Source organism: Pinus tabuliformis, chromosome 8 (assembly GCF_031772625.1).
Source record: "Pinus tabuliformis cultivar Carrire ecotype Pingquan chromosome 8, CPIR1, whole genome shotgun sequence".
Lineage (NCBI taxonomy): Eukaryota > Viridiplantae > Streptophyta > Pinopsida > Pinales > Pinaceae > Pinus > Pinus tabuliformis.
The window spans coordinates 1,410,144,209-1,410,165,008 of NC_142294.1; positions in this window are offsets into that span (position 1 = coordinate 1,410,144,209).

Below are 20,800 nucleotides of genomic sequence, written 5' to 3' on the forward strand. Positions count from 1 at the left end.
TAGTAGACTTAGACCATGCATATCATTAAGGCATTGGGACTCCAACATATGTGAGGACCATGCTACCTGTCAAACTAGTAGGGATCCTATAGATCAACTATTAGGTTAAAGGGCAATAATGGAAAGATTGTCCACTGTCACCTCAACTAAGGCTCCCTGCTCTTTACAGACTTTCATCGATGGGAGGAGACTCAGTATGGGGAATCACGAGGATGAATAGGTCAATGAGAGGATAGAGGGTGATTCCAATGTCCATTCACAAGAGAGACTCAACAATATGGTTTTCTTGCTTGAAAAGCAAGGTGATAGGCTCTCTAGGAAAGGCTACGAGGATTCTTGATGCTAGGGATTGGGAATATATCTTATCACGAGATTTCCTAGATCTGAAAATCCTTATAGAGAATTGGTCTTTAAGTGATCTTTGTGGAATTTGGGTTGCGAGGTTACAGGACCACTCAGAACCAAGTGGACCCATAATTAGGGCAAGGATGTGGAGTTGATCAACCAAGACGGGGCTTGACCTAATTATGGAAGAGAAGAGGATCAAAGGACACATTTTCTTTTAAGAATTGAATGCAATGATCCAAATGAGGACACTAGTGAAGGGAAACCTAGGGCAAGAAACGATCTTTGAGCTAGGGTTTGGTATATCTCAAGATCCCACTGTCAGATTTCCTTGAAATCTGGAGGGCCTATAGAGAAAACTTTAGCGCAATTATGGATGAAAGATTCAAAGTTTTTTGATGGCTACAATGGGAGAAAAATGATGCCCTAGGTGACCTATGGAGTTTAAGCCTAGAAAGAGAAGGAGAGGTTAGAGAAATATTCTTTAAAAGTGATCACTTATGGAAGGGTTAGTGCCTTATCCTCTGGGAGAGATGGAGTCAAATATAATTTATTGTTTGGAAAGAATTTTCCCAATCAAGGAGGCCTTCAAACAACTTCGCATGATATTAGGGCATGAGAACAACTATTTAAGGTCTTTATACTTCGACATGTAAAAATTGATGACTTATCAGGATGTATTCAACAACAATAATCTCTAGGAACATTCACCCATTCGTAATTGGCCCATGGAATGATGCAACGCTACAGAAGATCAAAATTTCCACAATATCGCATAGAAAAGCAGTGAATTTCATACTTATATAGCGAAAATCCTAGCAACATTCACGTGAAAAAGTAAATAAAAAGAATAAGCATGAAAAATATCACTTACATGTACCAATGAGTATATACAATCATCAAATTATGCTAATAATGAAACTCCAAGATCAAGAAGATAGAATCTAGACATCAAAATTCATCCATGAAACCAAATTCATCCTCCAAAAGGGAATGCAAAATTCTCAAGTAGCTACTAAATCCAAATCCAAGTGATGATGAGAGAATGAATCACCTCTCATCTATTTATACAATCTCTAATGAGTTCGATTTGCCTAATTTGGCCTAATTAAGCCCCAAATAATAAAATAATGTGCAATAACAACATCCCTTGGTGACAAGCCCACTAAGATAGCTATATAACACAAAACAAGCCTCCTAAGAGGGCATAACGATCAATATAACCAGTCGTTGGGCCATTGAGAAGGCCTAATGAAGTTCAGAGTGCACCATGATGAGAAAATGGACTCCAAACATAGTAAACAAGGGGTTGGCCCCATGTTTTCCAAGCAAGTTCCTGTGGTGCTCCAAAGTGGGTGTGGGGGCACTAAGACATCTTCATGGGTCTCCAAGTGGATTGAAAATGCATGTAAACCATATGTAAGGGCTAGGATGATGACATAAGCCCTCCCTTTGTCTCTTGCAACGAGACACATCCTCATCTGGAGGCTAGAATATCTACCAAGTGTATGGTGCAAGTGTGGAGCTGGTTGGGCATGGTGCATCATCCTCATCCAAAAGGTGGAATATGAGCAATCAATGCACTGTGTTGGGGATCGATGAAGTGCTCTCTACTATGGTGGAGGCCCATGGTCTCAACGCTCACCCTACAAGTGCTAATGTGGCCCTCTGGATGGCCAGGACCCCGTATAAGGAGACTAAGCCCTAAATGGAGACCCACTTGCAATCCTGCGTAAGATCCAATACATCCCCTTGCCCTCCAATACAAAAAATCATGAGAATAATCAAGTAAAATAGCTTACAATTCATGGAACCAATGGGGCACTTCATAGTGACATGCTCTTCCATAGTGGGATTTGACATGTACAAGTGTCTCCAAGCTCAATAAGTGGGTTAATCAAGTACCCTATTAGGTGTTTTCAACCTTTAAAGGGGGTGACATATCCATGGTACATCCATTAGGTGGTAGATGGAAAATGATATAGTGATGGAACAAAGTGGGGATCATGGAAATGCTTCAGGCCATATGCCATGTTACAAGGGTAACTATAATAAGGGGAACCCACACTCGGGTATATGAGTGTAGGAGGGAGCAAATCATGGTACATGATTTACCTCGAGTCTTGTTTTCCCACCCTCCTCCATATGCATTTTGCCTTTCATTGAATTTTCTTCATAACTGCTTGGGGCTCTAGGGAATGAGAGCATGATGTGTAGATGAAGCAGTACCCATTTTGAGGTAGGGCAATTCATTGCCCACTAGGGGTTGGGACAATCATGGGTTCCTTAATGATGGAGGGGGCTCATCTAGGGCCCATAGAAACCAGGGTGATGGCCATGGATAAGGGGTAGAGCTCATGTTTGACTTTTTCCCACATGCTAAATTTGTATGTCCCAACCATCTTTTGCATTTTGTGGTACATTTCCTATTGCTAGTGGTTAGATTATGTTTTTTATTTTCTTTTTACCCGTATCAACCTCTGGGCATCGTTCCAAGCCCGAACCAAGGTGTGGAAAAAGGGAGGGGGAGGCTAATCCTATGTGGACCTAATGGACATATGTGGACCCGGATGTGAAAAGAGATGAATGGGGCTAAAATGAGTGGAAGGGAGTGATGTATATGGTGTCAGGAAGCGAGACCATGCAACCAAAATCTGGATTTCGCATGTAGTGCCAACCCTAAAGTTAATGGCTAGTAAAGGAGATCCCATTGGTATAAGGTACAAGGCTAGCCATGAAATTGGGTAGTGGAGACAAGAGTACAGACCTAAACCACTCTTTTCGCCGAATCCTCCCAATAATTCATGCCAAAGTGCTCATGACAAGTAAGGAAAATTACTCAACTATACAAATGAAAAGCCATACCTTCGGGGTCAGGAGACCCACCTTTAAACAGACAATCATAACAAATGGGTGAGGGGCCACATGTCTGGTTCAGGTGGTGGGGATAATGGTACATCGAGCTATCCAGTGGCTACAAGGGGTTGCTGGTTGTTCACTGAGGATCATCTAGGAGAATTTTTTTCTCCTATACATACTACCCGCAGGTGGTGGGTAACATCTGGCTCCAACTGGGACATGAGCTTTCGGGAAAGTGTGTGAAGCTACTCGATTGGGAGGTCATGAGAACACCATCAATCTCTTGGTGCTGTAGACTTGTTACTTGCACATATCAAAGACCAAGCACACATGGCAACATGTTTTTGTGGTGTCTTGTGATCACCCATGCTTAGTATTAGGCCATAAATCAATGAGAAAGTAAATTTATTTTCCATGCAATTTTAATCTAAATGCAGCTAATCTACCATGATAATATCATATGATGTTAGTTCTAATGAGAAAATCAGTATGCAATGCATTCTACCTGAACATGCATATGATGCAAAGCTAATGCTAAGTGTAATCATAAAGCCAATGCAACCAACATATTAGATTAATATAAATATGCCCGCCTATTTGATTACTCATGCAACAAACCTAAAGCAGATGTGGACACAATCACATGGAGGATGATGCGGGTGGGAAGCAGGAAAATATGATATCAATTCAATGTAATAGGAAGTCCTAGGAGGCAAATAAGTCAATCTAGAAGTGTAGAGCTTCTCTTCTAGGAACAAGATGGAAGAAGGAACGATCGAACTCAATAAATCCCTATCACGACCCCTTTTCATAATGTTATGCCTCATCGATGCCACAAGGTTATGACAGGAAGGAAAAGGGGACTCGGGACACTGGAGGGGATGAAAAATTGGTTTCTCAATGGAATAATTATATTCATAGTCCCAAGGGTATGAGGTGGAAGGGGGGACGCTTCCAGTGGGTGGTTCTTCCTCATCATCATACCTAGGAGGGAAGAGGGATCATCAACGATGGTCGTAATGTGAGGGTACGGAAGGCAAGGGCTCATGGATAATGTAGCTATATTATTGGGATCCTAGAGAAGGCATGGGAAAGTAAAGCCTTTGTCAGTGTCATCATCAGTGTCATAAATGGGGCCCGTCATTTCCAAGAAACCTTCTTCATGCGTGGGAAAACAATGATCCTCCCTTTTGATGGTGTGAGTAGGAATATCATAATGAGTAATGTCCTAAAGAAAAAGAGAATCAATTTCAACCTCGTTTTCGATGTCAGTATCATAAATAGGGTCATTATCAAAATGATGGCTGCCCACATCCCATTTTCCCTCATTAATGCATAAGAATCATAAATGGTATCTTTACAGGGAGCTACAATACCTATATCTTCAAGAGCCCTCCCTTGAATGGGAGACCCTTTTTCATTATGTTTATCTTCGTGTACTTCAATGGGGTCTTCATTCATATCAATTCCCAAATCAGGACCTTTCAAACTTCTTCATTTACTTGGTTATCTTGCTTTTCCTCAAAATCACCCTTATTACCAGGGAAGTAGGACTTCTCTTCTTCCCTCTTCTCTTGGAGAACAATAGCTAAGGTATTTGTTACATGAGCTTGGTACAATGCTTCCAGGAAGAGGGCTTTAGTAGGGTTCTCTCTATATTCACATTTCATTTTATAGAGCTTCTCCTCTTGCTTGTATAGATGGAAGAATAAGTCCCTAGTGTTATATTCCTTTACTAACCTCTGACATGACCTACCATATTCGTCTATTCTTTCTTGCAGGGTCTGGAGGCTTTCAGGGTCAAACTCTTCGTCATCCTCGGAGGAGATGTATCCTATGTCATTTCTATTGGCCTCCAAATCTATAATTGACATTTTCTCATCATCCTTGCTTTCTTGATCATCTTTTTCATCCAAATCCTCATCTGCTAATGAGCCATATTTTTCTTTGATCTTCTGAGATAAGGAATTGAATGCACCAATATAATAGGCAAGTTCAAAGAAGAGATAATAGGCTGTGGGGCTTTCTTCATACTCTTGCCTAATGCTGTGGAGGTTTAACCTGCTTTTTTTTATAGAAATTGCGTTCGAAGTCTTCGTTCTCATGCTCTATCAGATGATCACAAAGTTGAGCCCACAAATCCAATCTTTCCCACAGGGCTTGGACTTCTTCAGGGCTAATGTCATGGATACTTTATTCAACCATTTTTTTTTTCATGATTTTGCATATAATTCCAAAATGGAGTCGCCAGGGTGAATTAAAATGCCTTGATAGATGCTTGCTTCACCCCACAAGCATTAACTTTGAAGTTCAATGAAGAACTAGGGCTCCATTGTTCGAGTGGAGTTGCCAATAATGATATGTCAGTGATGTCGTAAGGGGAACAAGGCACACGTTCGCGTCCTCGACAACAACGCCAAAAATGTTACTGCTCAAACTAGCAAGGGTCTTAGGAGGGGATCCTATAAAGAAACTACTAGGTTAAAGGGCAACAATGGAGTGATAGCCCACTGTCACCTTAGCTAAGGCTCCCTTCTCTTTACGAAATTTCACCAATGGGAGGAGACCCAGTATGGGGAATCACGAGAATGAACAGGGCAATGAGAGGATAAAAGGAGATTCCAATGGCTTATTCACAAGAGAGACTTAACAATATGGTTTTCTTGCTTGAAAAGCAAGGTGATAGGCTCTCTTGGAAAGGCTAGGAGGATTCTTGAGGCTAGGGTTTGGGAATATATCTTATCACAAGATTTACTAGACCAGAAAATCCTTATAGAGAATTGGTCTTTATGTGATCTTTGTGGAATTAGAGTTGTAGGGTTACAAGACCACTCGAGACCAAGTGGACCCAGAATTAGGGCTAGGATGTGGAGTTGATCAACCAAGGAGGGGCTTGACCTAATTATGGAAGATAAGAGGATCAAAGGACATTTTTTTTTTGAGAATTGAATGTAGTAATCCAAATGAGGACACTAGCAAAGGGAAACTTAGGGCAAGAAATGATCCTTGAGCTAGGGCTTGGTATATCTCAAGATCCCACAGTCGAATTTTCTTGAAATTTGGAGGGCCTCTAGAGAAAACCCTAACGCAATTATGGACAAGAGATCGAAGTTTTTTGATGGATACAATGGGAGAAAAATGATGCCCTAGTTGACCTATGGAGGTTAAACCTAGAAAGAAAAGGAGATGTGAGAGAAATATTCTTTACAAGTGATCACCTATGGAAGGATTAGTGCCTTATCCTTTAGGAGAGATGGAATCAAATAAAATTTATTGTTTGGAAAGGATTTACCCATTCAAGGAGGCCTTAAGCAACTTCGCATGGCATTAGGGCATGAGAGTAGCTACTTAAGGTCTTTATACTTCGACATTAAATAAGTGAAGACTTATCAAGATGTATTCAACAACAATAATCTCTAGGAACATTCACCCATCCATATATGGCCCATGGAATGATGCAATGCTACAAAAGATCAAATTTTCACAATTTCGCATAGAAAAGAAATAAATTCTAGACGTATATAGTGAAAATCCCAACAACATTCATGTGACAAGGTAAATAAAAAGAATAAGCATGAAAAAGATCACTTACATGTACAAATGGGTATATCCAATCATCAAATTATGCCAATAATGAAGCTCCAAGATCAAGAAGATAGAATCCATACATCGAAATTCATCCATGGAACCAAACTCGTTCTCCAAAAGGGAATGAAAAATTCTCAGGTAGCTACTAAATCCAAATCCAAGTGATGATGAGAGAATGAATCACCAATCATCTATTTACACAGTCTCTAATGAGTTCGATTTGCCTAATTTGACCTAATTAAGCCCCAAATAATAAAATAATGTGCAATAATAACATCCCTTGGTGACAAGCCCACCAAGATAGCTCAATAACACAAAAAAGCCTCTCAAGAGGGCATAATGATCAATATAACAAGTCGATGGGCCATTGAGAAGGCCTAATGAAGTTCAGAGTGCACCAGGATGAGAAAATGGACTCCAAACATGGTAAACAAGGGGTTGGCCCCTTGTTTTCCAAGCAAGTCCCTGTGGTGCTCCCAAGTGGGTGTGGGGGCACAAGGACATCCTCATGGGTGTCCAAGTTGATCGAAAATGCATGTAAACTATATATAATGGTTAGAATGATGACATAAGCCCCCCCTTTGTCTCTTGCAACGATACACATCCTCATCTAGACGTTGGAATATCTGCCAAGTATATGGTGCAAGTGTGGAGCCGGGTGGGCATGGTTAACCAAGTGCATCTTCCTCATCCAAAAAGTGGAACATGAGAAATCAATAAGAGATGTTGGGGATCCATGAAGTGCTATTTTCTATGGTGGAGGCCTATGGCTCTCAATGCTCACCCTACAAGTGCCAATGTGGCCCTCTGGAGGGTCAAGGTCTCGTATAGGGAGACCAAGCCCTAAATGGAGACCCACCTGCAATCCTGCATAATATCCAATGTGTCCCTTTGCTCTCCAATATAACAAATAATCAAAATAATCAAGTAAAAGAGATTACAAGTCATGGAACCAATGGGGCACTTCATAGTGGCATGCCCTTCCATAATGGGCTTTGGCATATACAAGTGTCTCCAAGCTTAATAACATGGTTAATCAAGGACCCTATTAGATGTTTTCAACCTTTAACGGGGGTGAAATGTCCATTGGTACATCCATTAGGTGGTAGGTGAAAATCATATAGTGATGGAACAAAGTGGAGATCAGGAGAATGTTTCAGGCCAGATGCCATGGTACAAGGCTAGCTATAATAAGGGAAACCTACACCTGGGTATATGAGTGTAGGAGGGAGAAAAGCATGGTACATGAGTTACCTCGACCCTTGCTTTCCACCCTTCTTCATATGTCTTTTTCCTTTCAATGATTTTTCTTCATCGCTGCTTGAGGCTCCAGGGAATGAGAGTATGATGTGTAAGATGAAGTAGTAGGTATCCCTTTTGAGGTAGGGCATCTCATTACCCACCAGGGGTTAGGACAATCATGGGTTCCTTAACGATGGAGGGGGCTTATCTAAGACCCATAGGAACCAAAGTGATGGCGATGGATAAGGGGTAGAGATCATGTTTGGGTTTTTCCCACGCGCTAAATTTGTATGTCCCGACCATCTTTTGCATTTTGTTGTACAATTCTTGTTGCTAGTGGCCAAATTATGTCTTTCTTTTCCTTTTAATTGCGTAAACCTCTAGGCATCGTTCCAGCCCGAACCATTGTGTGGACAAGGCGAGGGGAGGCTAACCCTATGTGGACCCAGTGGACACATTTGGACCTGGATGGGAAAAGAGATGAATGTGGCTAAAATGAGTGGAAGGGAGTGATGTATATAGTGTCGGGAAGTGGGACCATGCAACAAAAATTGAAACCTCCCATGTAGTGCCAACCCTAAAGCTAATGGCCAGTAAAGGAGATCCCATGGGACTAAGGTACATGACTAACCATGAAATGGGGAAATGGAGACAAGAGTATAAAACTAGCCCACTCTTTCCGCCAAATCCCCTGACCAATTCATGCCCAAAAGTTCCCATAACAAGTAAGGAAAATTACTCAACTATACTAATGAAAATCCATAACTTCGGGATCAAGAGGTCCACCTTCAAACATATAATCATAACAAATGGGCAAGCGACCACATGGTTGGCTCAAATGGAAGAGATAATGACACATTGAGCTATCTGGTGGCTGCAAGGGGCTGCTGGCTTCTCACTGAGGAAGATCTATGAGAAAAATCTTCTCCTATACATACTACCCGCAGGTGGTGGGTAACAAGCCATAAATTAAAAACTAAAAATTATAATACATATTTTAGAGACTAACAAGGCATAAAATTATAATTTATAATGAATTCAGAATTTGATTTGAAAACTTTTAACATATTATGAGCCTTCTTGATGTGTATTTTTTCCATAAACTCTAGTTGTGCTCTCATTCAAAGTAGCTACATGTTTTGTTGGAAATAATAAGAAGGGGGCTGGGGAGAGAGGGGGTGAATCGATATTTCTTTTATAATTCTTATATTATACTAGTTAAGATCACTTACAAAACACATGATGTAGAACAAGGAAAAATAGTTTTAAGTGAAAAAATGAGGACTCCAATCCTCTTATACAAAACTCATGCTCCAACATGGACAACAAAAACTTTAACTCCTTCAAGGCTCCAACCTTGACAACCCAAGCTCCAATCTAGTTTCAACGAGGCTCCAACCTCTTTCCTACAAAATCTAGGCTCCAGTGTGGTTTCCTACAAGTCTCCAACATTGTATGAGGAATCCAATCGTCTAGGGCTCCAACCCTCTCTACTTGCTTTAATCTTTCAAGGTAGCTTCAATGTCTTCCAAAAGCTTCTTCAACAAGACTTGAAAGATCTCTTTAATAATACTCCAACAATGCCTCAAGGATGTCTCCAATACTGCTCCACGATCTACTTCAACAAATGTTTTTAAGGATGTTACAATTGGCCTCCAGGATATTTGAAAGTTTGGTTCAATTCAAGGTCAACTCCAGGAGGGCTTAAAGATTCTTTGAAAGTGTCTCCAATGTTCTTTATGTCTGTAAAAGGAATAATTCACATGTCTTCTATCACTGCTATAGTATCGACTCCAAATGTGTGTTAGCTAAGTGGCTCCTTCAAGGGATTTCAAGTATGCCCAAGCTATTTCAATAGGGATTCAAGTATTTTATTTATATTATTTTGTACAGGCTGAACCGTCATGACTTTTTGGAAGTCGGCCCCAAATCGTCAAAGTTGGAAGTCGATTCATTACTGGACAGATTAATCTGTTAATTGGAAAAAAAAGTCCCAATTAGAATATCACCGTGACGAGTGGTAACCAAAGTGACATCAATCGATCAACTTAGGTCTTTTTCGTGCAACTAAGATGAAACCATGAAAGGTAAGAACAGAAAGCAGACTTGCAGCTTGGGAAATTAACGTTTCTGTTGAGCTTGGAGAAATTAACGTGTCTGTTCAACTCACGACTCCTAAAAATGTCAATATGTATATATGGAAGAAATTAACACTCAAAACACCATCTGTTAAAAGGATTTCCATTTCCCACTACCTATTTCTCCATGTAAGATGAATAAAGGAATTAACACACTTTGAAACAATAGGGCACATTCGATTATATAGATAGACGGATCACTTATCTTTACTTGGGATACTCATTTAAGGAAACTTAATATTTGTTTGGAAAATTTTATTATGTGCATGATCTATGTGTATAGTTTGTGTTGGCTGTGGAAAATCAATCGCCAGATCTAATCATTTTCAATAATTTTTCAAGGTAAATTGTAGGATTAAACAAGCTTCTCCTTGGCATCAAATTTGAGTGCACATGTAGTATTACCACTCATTATCTAGGGAGATTTCTTCAATTCGAGATTTTTCAAGTTTCATCTGATCTAGGCTGCTATACTTTCGTTTGGAATGTCAAGGGGTGCTATGGTTCCATGCATAGTGTTGATTTTAGGTGCCAACTTCACTGGAGGTAAGCTTAAGAAGCCAAATTTAATTAGGCCATCAATAACAACAATGACAACATCTCAACATGTTTGACTAAACAATGAAATGACAAGTTTTTGTAGATAGGATACTCTTGTGCCATAACTTGTCCACCAAGCATCTACAACAAATAAAAGAAACATAAGAAAACTACATTGAATTTGAAAGTTGAAACAAGGTATGAGAAGACAATGAAACTTGAAACAAAAGCTTACTTAGCATTTTAGGCCTCCTTTCCAAGATAGCCATGTTAAAGCCAAATGCTCCACCTTCCATCCTATATGTCTCCATTTCTTTAGTAACCTTTGTGAATTCTTTTATATGGTACCATCCTTTGAACACAAGTGAGTGTTAAATTGGCAACTAGGGCCAAACTCCATGTGGGTCGGCTTATATATGGCAGCTGATATTTTTATTGGATCCCTCTCGTCGAGAGGTGTAGGATTGATCCAAAGATCATCTGATTCCGATAAGTATTTATGGAGATATGAATTTATTTTGTTTATGTAATTATTATCAAGCCGACCAGCATCTTACGTAGGCTTAGAAGCCCAATAGACGTGTCTATTCATCATCTACGTTTTTAGTATAAATAAGTGTGGACTTGAAGTCATTTACACACACTCTTCATGTGATCTCCTCCTCACCACGTCTTGGGTTTTTGGTGAAGGAGAGACACACAAGAAGATACCTTGGATGATGCCCTAGCTTATACGTGGATGATGCCCTAGCAATATACGCACAAACATTCATACAATATAAGGGAAGGAACACAACATGGATGGAAATACTTACGCAGTTTATACACTGTCATGAAGGCAATATATACGCACAGTTATGGAACGCACAGTGATGGAAACCCTATACGCTGAGCAAGCAATGAAGACATCCACACAGTTCATACGCTGTCCAGATACCCTAGACGCAGTAATGCCCTAGCCGCAGTAAGCAACAGGCTTATGAAGAAATATAAACACAGTCAATGGGTCAATAAGACGCAGTGAGTCAACAAGACCTGTTCACGCATTCCTCTCTGCCATTCTATACATATATACGCTATATATATACGGTATACAGGTATGGCTATTCTACGTGAAGTCTGGAACATGTGTGGCCTTTCTACGTGATACATATATACGCTGTATATGGAAATTATAACCGCGATAGCTGCAGTCAAGGAAAGGGGTAGCCGCAGTTGAGGAATAACGAAGCCGCAGGAAATGAAGTAGCTGTAGTCAAGTGAAAATGACGAAGCCGTTGGAAATGAACACGCCGCAGTCATGTATATGAAGTCGTAGTCAAGACATATACAACCACAATCAAGGAAAGGGTAGCTGCAGTAATAAGGAAGAGCTGCAGGGAGCTGTAAGTGGCCGCAGTAAGGTAATGAGGCCACTGGAACGAACTGCTGTAGCCGCAATCAATCAATATAAATCTCGGTGGTATCCCTGTGACAGTTTAGATGCAATGAACAACATAACTCAGATTGCACAATGAAAATTACATTGGGTATCATCTCAGTCTCATTACTGTTTCGACATAACTATAATGATGAAGCAGGTTTTAGTATTGATCAACAGCCTCTCAGCATACCTATAAAAGGAGACATATAGTGGCAATAGTCATCACAGTATTCAGATCTAGTATTCTTGATATGATCAAGTATCTCAGAGGTGCAGCAAGGATGATAATCCCAACAGCATGATGATGAATGAGATCATGAGCATGGGAAACTTGATGATGAATAAGACCATGGAAGATGCAGCATGATGAGCAACATGAAGATGATGAATGAGAGGCAGCATTATGATAGGTGAAGCCGTCACCTTGGAGAATCAGTTGAAGCAGAATGTCTTCAACTGATCTCATTGTTATAGAAGATGATCTATGCTTAGATCTAGACAAGTCAAAGTGTTGACTTCTGTTGTAATTGTACTCTCTCTCTCTCTCTCTTTCTCTGCTGAACTTTGAAGATAAAAGAAGATTTGATCAAAGGGTTTCCCCACACATTGTGGGGTTTGTCCCTGGCTTGTGCCATATCTTGTCTCCTCTTGCCTTGGCTTGTCTTCTGCATATTATATTTATGTTCTATTTGCAGTTTATCGTAATGCTGATGTGATTGCTAACTGTGAAAATTTAAATAAATTGCTCTAGCATAGAACATACCAAAAATTAACAGTGAGGAATCCGTGTATCACCTCAACATCAAATATGGAACCATAGGAGTAAGAAAATGCATGGTTGACATAGATTCTTTGCTCATCAATCACTCTATATCGATAGTTGATTCTCAAACCCACAATCCTCGTTATCCCCATAATAGGTACAAAAACGTCTTGGCCCTATGTATAGCCAAGTAGCTCATTGTGGGCCTGTCTCTATCAACCAACCGAAAAACCTTTACCAAAGGTTCAGAAACACACAACTCCTATACTCTTGCCCAAAAGCTCTCATATGAAACTAGCTTGCGTATGGCTTCCCACTCTTGTTTACAACTAAATGATAAAGTATTCCATTCCTTTGAATGAAACATTCTCTTTCACATCCCATATAGAAGTCAAGAGATGCTAAAGAGACATGAAGCTAGTGACAAGCTATGTAATGACATGATGCACCAACTCCTTGTTATTAGTGAATCTTCTCATTAGGCTAAGCACAAATGCATAATTATGTATAAATTTTGTTATGCTCCTAGATGATTCATCAATATCCTTGATATAAGGAAAATTCCCTATATCCTCTAACATCAAATTATTACATTATGTAACACAAGGGTCCAAAATAAGGTAGGATATCTCAACATAAACAATATGCCAACAATGACATAATTTCTAGCATTTTCATGACTTGGACAACATTTTGTGGGCCTACCTCTTTGCATGAACCTTTCCAACATCTCACTTAATAATTGTACATATCTAATATGTGCAGATGCATCAACAAATTTAATAAAAAATGTCCCCATGGGACAATTAACCAAAAAGTTAAGAAGGGTCCTACCCTTCTAATCAATCCAAACATCTGACATCACAATGCATCCTATGATTTCTCATGGTACCTTAAACCCGTCCAATCTAGTTGTGTAGTTGGTTTTCATTTTGAAGAATATACCCGCTCGAATCATCATAGGAAGGGGTCTTGTTCGTTGGGCCAAAAATAGAAATGGTTAAAAATAGCAACAAAATTTCCTAATTTAATTTTTCCTTGAATTAAATTGAAATTCTATTCTCATAGCAACTTGTAATAGTTAAATAAATTAATTTGACTTAGTTGGCCCAGTGAATTTGAGTTAGAAGTCTATCTAGAGTCATGTAGAGTGATTCCTAAATTTTAGGGGTCCAGGTTGAGTTCTTTTGAGTTGTAATTAATTAACTCAGTCTAATTGAGTTATAGTCAATTAAACTAGTTCAAACAGTTGGAGGAACTAGTAGGAGGTCTAGTAGTGGGGAGCAGCTTCAGTGCAACTTCACTACTCCACCAGTTAACTGAAGATTCACTCATAAATAACTCATGCATGTCAGTTCAGAGGAAGACCCAGTTGAGATTAGAGTTCAAGGACAATGTACTATTAGTTGTATAATTTTCCGAGTTGTACAGATGGTGCATGCAATCAATAGAAGGCCTATGATGGATTGCACAATTGTGGTGAGGGATTTTCCCAATTAAATATTGGCTAATTCTCTCAGGAATTGTGCAAGGAAGTAGGGGCTTGGTAGGCAACATAATTGGCTAAGTGTTGGCTTGAGCTGGTTTGTGAAGCAAATAGATAGATTCTACCCATGCAAGAATTGTTCGAGTTGAAGAAGCATTGTATTTTCTTCTCAGATCTTCTGGTTAATGCAATATAGATAGTCGGGGTTTTGAGCAGTTTCTTTCCCCAAAAAAATATTGTGTTATGTGCGATTGAAATTCTTCCTTTTCTGCTTAGTGTTTTCATCGATCAATTTTTGTTTCCGCTGATGATTAGAGTAGAGTCAAGTCTTTTGTTTTAGCATATTACATAAGAAGTTTGAATATACAAGTAAAAATCTACAACAACAACATCATACATATGCTGGTAGAATGGATTATTCTTGGCAATGTTGAAGAGAATGTCACTTGATAGAAAACACTTACCCACCATCTTGTCAACTTCTTTCTTCTCATTTAATTTTAAACATCAACTTGATATAAGGTTGTGCATTAGGTGTGGTTCTAGGAACAAAAAAATACAAGGTTGATGAAAGGCCAACCCTTATAGAAGGTGATGACGAAGAACCATTGTCACTTCTTCCCTCCACTCCTATCCTTGCAAATCGACTTTTTATAGCTTTATTGTTCTCTCTGGTTTCACCCTTGTCTACAAGTGCTTTGTTGGAAATAGGGACGATTTTCGAGTTTGCTTATGCATATCTTTCTATATTAGGTCTCATAATTTGTGTAAAGTGTTATCTCAACTGAGAGATTCCCCCTTTCATATGCTTCCCACACAACTTTCCATTCAAATTTTGTTTATTGAATCCCCCTCAGGCTCACCCTATTCCTACGTAAGGTCCAAATGTATCAACATTTTTAGTCTTTAATATAATGATTAACCTACGGTGCAATTTTTTGAAAAAAATTAAAATTAGCGTTCATAAAATTAAAATACAAAAAAAATTGCATAGAAGGTACAAATCCGATTGATATATAAATGGTAGATCTCCTACATTGCAATAAAGATTTAAGAAAAAACAGAGAAAATTGATAGGCATGCAAACTTATCAAAATTTATGAAAAAATAAACAGGGAAGTGGACATTCTTGCAAATACATCACCAACTATGGGAAATCCTCTCTACTCCAAAATAAATTGTTGATGGCATACAAAACACAGTTTCTCCCTAGCAATATAAGGGAAAAATAATGGGTATAGGAAACCCTACGAAAATCGTAAGTAAAAACAAAAAGAATGGTGGAAATTGATGCCCATATGTGAAAATGCATCAGTGGTTAAGAGAAATCAATCCCTCCTCCAAAGAAAATATGGTGATGAAAAAGGAAAATAGTATCCTTCTCGTCCTTGGCTTAAGCAAAACCGATCTCCTCCTCCTTTGGTCTCCAAAGCCTTCTTTTTGTTTGCAAAATCAATCTAGGAAACCCCAAAAAACCACTTAAAATCCATTTCCACGTGATCCAATGAATTTTTGGATCATTGCACAATATTGTCTCATTTTTTACAATAATATTGTGATATTATCTTCGACAAAAATGTCATTGATTTTTATCGATGATAATGTCATAAAGTGGTAAGTTTCTCATATAATGATATTATTGCGATTTTCGTAATAATGCAATAAACCACTCATCCTATCCCATTGAGCTTGTTGCTCATATGTTACATTAGAACAACTAACTTTTGCCGCTACTTTTAATTCCATGACTCATCCTACTTGCAATGTCAATATAGAAGCTAGTAAATGGTTGTCTTGATGATTTATTTACATGTAATTTATACCTTTTTTGGCATAATTCCCTCAGTTTTTCTATTCTCAATATATTTTTCTTTTTGTTCAAAGCTAGTCATTTCATATTCATTATTTGTTCATTGTTTCCCACTTCCTAGCTTGTTGGATTTGACTTTTTTACATGTGCGGATACGATTTGAAGGTTTTATAAAAACAATATTGTAGGATTTTTTTATTTTTTTATTTTTAAGGCAAAGTATCTAATTAATTCAAAGCAAGGGATACAAAACCAAGTGATCTAAACCCACTTTGTGAAGGTAATTCCGATACCTCAATTGAGAGAAGAAGTTGTGTTTTTGGAATCATCTATTTGTGCATATTTTCCCTTTAGCTTTTTGTATGAAGGACCAGGTTCCACACCCACATCTCATGTATATTATTTCAATCCATAATTGTTTCCATTCCTTCTAAATTTTGTCCACTAAGTCTTTCATCTATTCAAGTTTCTTTTTGCATGTGCATATTTCTTTGTATAGGTGGAAAATTTCAATCTAAAACTATCATACTATTTGTTATTGAATTACGTTCTCAGCCAAGTTGATGTACATAGTACTACAAGTCCTTGACAATGCCATAGAAGAGGTTTATAGTCAATGTTTTAGAGTTTTCCATCCTACTTGCTTCCGGAATAGGAAAGTGCAAGAACATAGAATTATGTTGAATTAGTTATTTTTTTTTATTATTTTTTAATTTTAAAATTAAAAATTTATTTTATTTGATGTTGAATGAGTCCCAAGAAAAGAGTAATTGAAGCACAAAAACATTCCCTTTACTCTTACATAACACATGTATGAGACTATGACACCACTCATGAACTTCACCCCTAATCATATCACTTTCCACGTACAACGATCACTTTAAGGGTTTGCTTAGGAATTGTTCCTCCCCCTGGGGCCATTTCCTTCACTATCATTTGGGAGCACCTAATAGGGGTAGTTGATGATCCTCACATACCTAAATTCGACAACTTGCATTATTTCATAAGTTAGTGTGAAATTTGAAGGAGATACCAAATGTAATTTACTTACATAGCTTTTATATTATATTTGGTCCACTTTTTAAGATAGAATAACTCTTGTATGCATGTTAGTTGATCCTACTTGATTCCTTGAACCTATGCTTGATGATGATACATGGTTCTTTAGATGAAATTTTCATGTTTTAGCATTGTATCTTTATTTGGAGACATTTTTTGGGGGTAAGCTTAAGGCCTACCCACCTTGTATCATGGAAATTATGTATTCTTAAATGATTTTGTGCATATTAGCCTAAAGAGGTAAATGAATTGGTTTTCAAGCACTTGCCTCATTTTAGACATTTCACATTGTGGAGAAGTCAATTCTTTTCAATTACTGTATTTTCTCTCTAGTTCACTATGGAGGCCTAAGTAGAGAGATTTATTTGGAGGACTTTGTGATGTGGATGGTTTCTCTTTTCATGGATAATTATTGGTGAACTTTGATGGATGCATGTTAATTGAGTAAGTTGTTCTTCTTGATCTCATTTATGTCTATAGATAAGGGTTATGGACTATTCACCAAGGTGTTGTTCATATTTTCTTATCTCATTATCTTTCATAGATAAGACTTTCATCAAGTTATTTTAGGTGACCTAAGTGTAGATCCCTCCCTTATTCATCCTTGGTGATTATATGATTGCTAGGTTAAATATCTAAAGTACAAGAAGTGAGTCTCACTTGGCATTTTAAATTTGCATCCTTTCATTTTCGTCTCAATATTGTTGATTCTTGACTCCATTAGCCCTAGAATGAGAAAGACACTACTTTTCTTTTTTGTGACAATGGCATTCAAGATGTATTTTTTAGCCATTTGGATTTACATTTAAAGTTTTGATGCAATTATATGCTCCCTTATCACAAAATAATGCTACAATTAATTTGTTTATTTACTTTAATCGCAACCCTTAATTTTTCATTTTATTGTCATGCATTTTGGGATTGGTTTTGTTGTTGTTATAAACTAGTATATTGTTGTAATTTTTTTATTTTTCATGCTAGTTTGCTTCATCCAAGGGTAATTTATTGACTGTGTGCATTTGGGGACCTTCCGTGAGCCTTTATTGGTTGCATTTATTCCCTAGAAGAGTAGTAGGACCCTTTAAAATCAAATCTGGAAATGAACTTCAAAATCTAGTGCAAACACTGATTGTTTGATCCTCTTAGTTGATGGTATAAGAAGTAGAAGCCTTATGTGGCTCTTGTCTCAGTTTGAATGGGCCATTTGATACCTAAAAAAACTGAGGGAAGCCTCCCTTGTGTTAGATTACATCTGTCCCTGAAATGAGGGGAGTAGTTACTGAGCTGACAATGGTAAATTTCCCATGTTACTCATTGTCTTTGTCACCAAGTTAGTATTTTCACTAAGATGCAAGAGTTTGTTGTATTATTTTGGTGACATTACCGGGGATGAGTTGAGTAATTCTTTTTGAGATCCGAAGTTTATCCTTTAACCCATTTTATATGAGTATAACTTAAATATTTTTTAGTGTGCTAATCTAGTGACTCCATAATATCATTCAATATTAGGAGATATTAACCAATTAATCAATAGAAGATTTGCTAACCCTCCTATATTATATAATAGAAGAACCCAAAATAAATCTCTTATGGTTAAGTATCTCTTTAATATTATTCCAAGATTAGTTTCAATGGCTACTAAACCATGGTTCACCAATTCTTTCAAGCCTTTGGACATGTTTTCTATTCCAAGTTATCCTATTAAAATGCTTGATCATTTTGATGAACGACTACTTAAATTATCTAGGAATAGTGTTATCGTTGCTAAAGAACATATACAACTATTCTATGATGTTATTGGCATTATTTATATTTAAGAAGAGGATGTTTGGATGGATTTTTTCTCTCATTCTTTGCAATAAAGTGTAAAATGATGGTTTAGGGATTTATTTGACAGTAGCATCAAGACTTGGACATAGTTCCATGATGTCTTCATCAATCAATGGGTATCTAGGATATATGGAAGGATATTTCTCACCCAATCCCTTGAAACTAAGAAGAAAGAACAAATTTGTTCAAGAAGATTTGATGGTTTGGACAAGTTGATTCTTGCAAACCTTAAGCCTTTGGATGTTGTTTTCGTGCTATATATTAATGCTTATGATGGAAAATTTGGTTTTGTATTGGGAGATAAAGATCCTAATGAACTCACCCAAGTCAAAGAATATGCTACTAATATTCAAGAAAATAATTCAGCCTCTAATTTATTTATTATTATTATTTTTTGTTTTTTGTTTTTGTTGTTGTTTTTTTTTTGTTTTTTGTTTTTTGTTTTTGTTTTGTTTTGTTTGTTTGTTTGTTTATTTGTTTATTTGTTAAATTATGGTATGTTCTATGCTTATACCAGTTTACTTCTTTTTCTTATTATATTCCACCGATATAAAGTAAAGTGCAGATAGAACATTAAACGATCGACAAAAAATAAGCCAAGACAAGAGACACAAGATGTGGCGGCTAGCCAGGGACAAACCCCACAATGTGTGGGGAAACCCTTTGATCAAATCTTCTTTTATCTTCAATAATTCAGCAGAGAGAAATAGAACAATAAATCTGATTCATATCAGCAGTAGCAAACCCTAGATCAATAACATCAGCATTAGCGGCTTCATTATCAAACTAGGGCAGACCATATCTCACAAACCGACAGTCGGATTGACTTCATTCCACCACCAAAAGTTTCGGCTTCCAGAGGAGGTTCAAATGAACCTATAGTGTAGTTCAGATGAGGAGATATTCTAGGCCATGCAAGTCAATCTTTACTTCTGTAGTTGCAACTTCAGTTTCAGCAGTTTCCGGCTTCAAACTAGGGCAGTCGATATCTTGCAAACCGTTCGTCGGATTGACTTCATTCCACCACCAAAAGTTTCGGCTTCCAGAGGAGGTTCAGATGAACCTACAACACAGTTCAGATGAGGAGATCTTCTAGGCCACGCAAGTCAATCTTTACTTCTGCAGTTGCAACTTCAGTTTCAACAGTTTCCGGCTTCAAACTAGGGCAGTCGATATCTTGCAAACCGTTCGTCGGATTGACTTCATTCCACCACCAAAAGTTGCGGCTTTTAAAGGAGGTTCAGATGAACCTACAACGCAGTTCCAAAGATGAGATCTTCTAGGCCACGCAAGTCAATCTTTACTTCTGCAGTTGCAGCTTCAAATTCAACAGCTTCCGGATTCACATGTGAGAGAGAGAGAGACTCATTTCAGCGCAGTAGAGAAGAGACTCATATCTACGCAGTAGAGAGAGAGAGATGTGATGAGATGAGTGAGTCCAAATGAGGAAAAGTCCTCTTATATTTATACACAACATTGGTGGGTGAATAGATACGACTGTTGGGCTTCTGAGCCTACATGAGTTGTAGGTCGGCTTGATAATAATTCCATAATCAAAATAAATTCATATCTCCATGAATACTTATCGGAATTGGATGATATTTATATCAATCTTACACCTCTCGACGAGAGGAATCTAATAAAAATATTATTAGCCATGAATAAGATGACGCACATGAAGTTTTGCCCTGGTTGCCAATTTTAACACTCCCTCTCA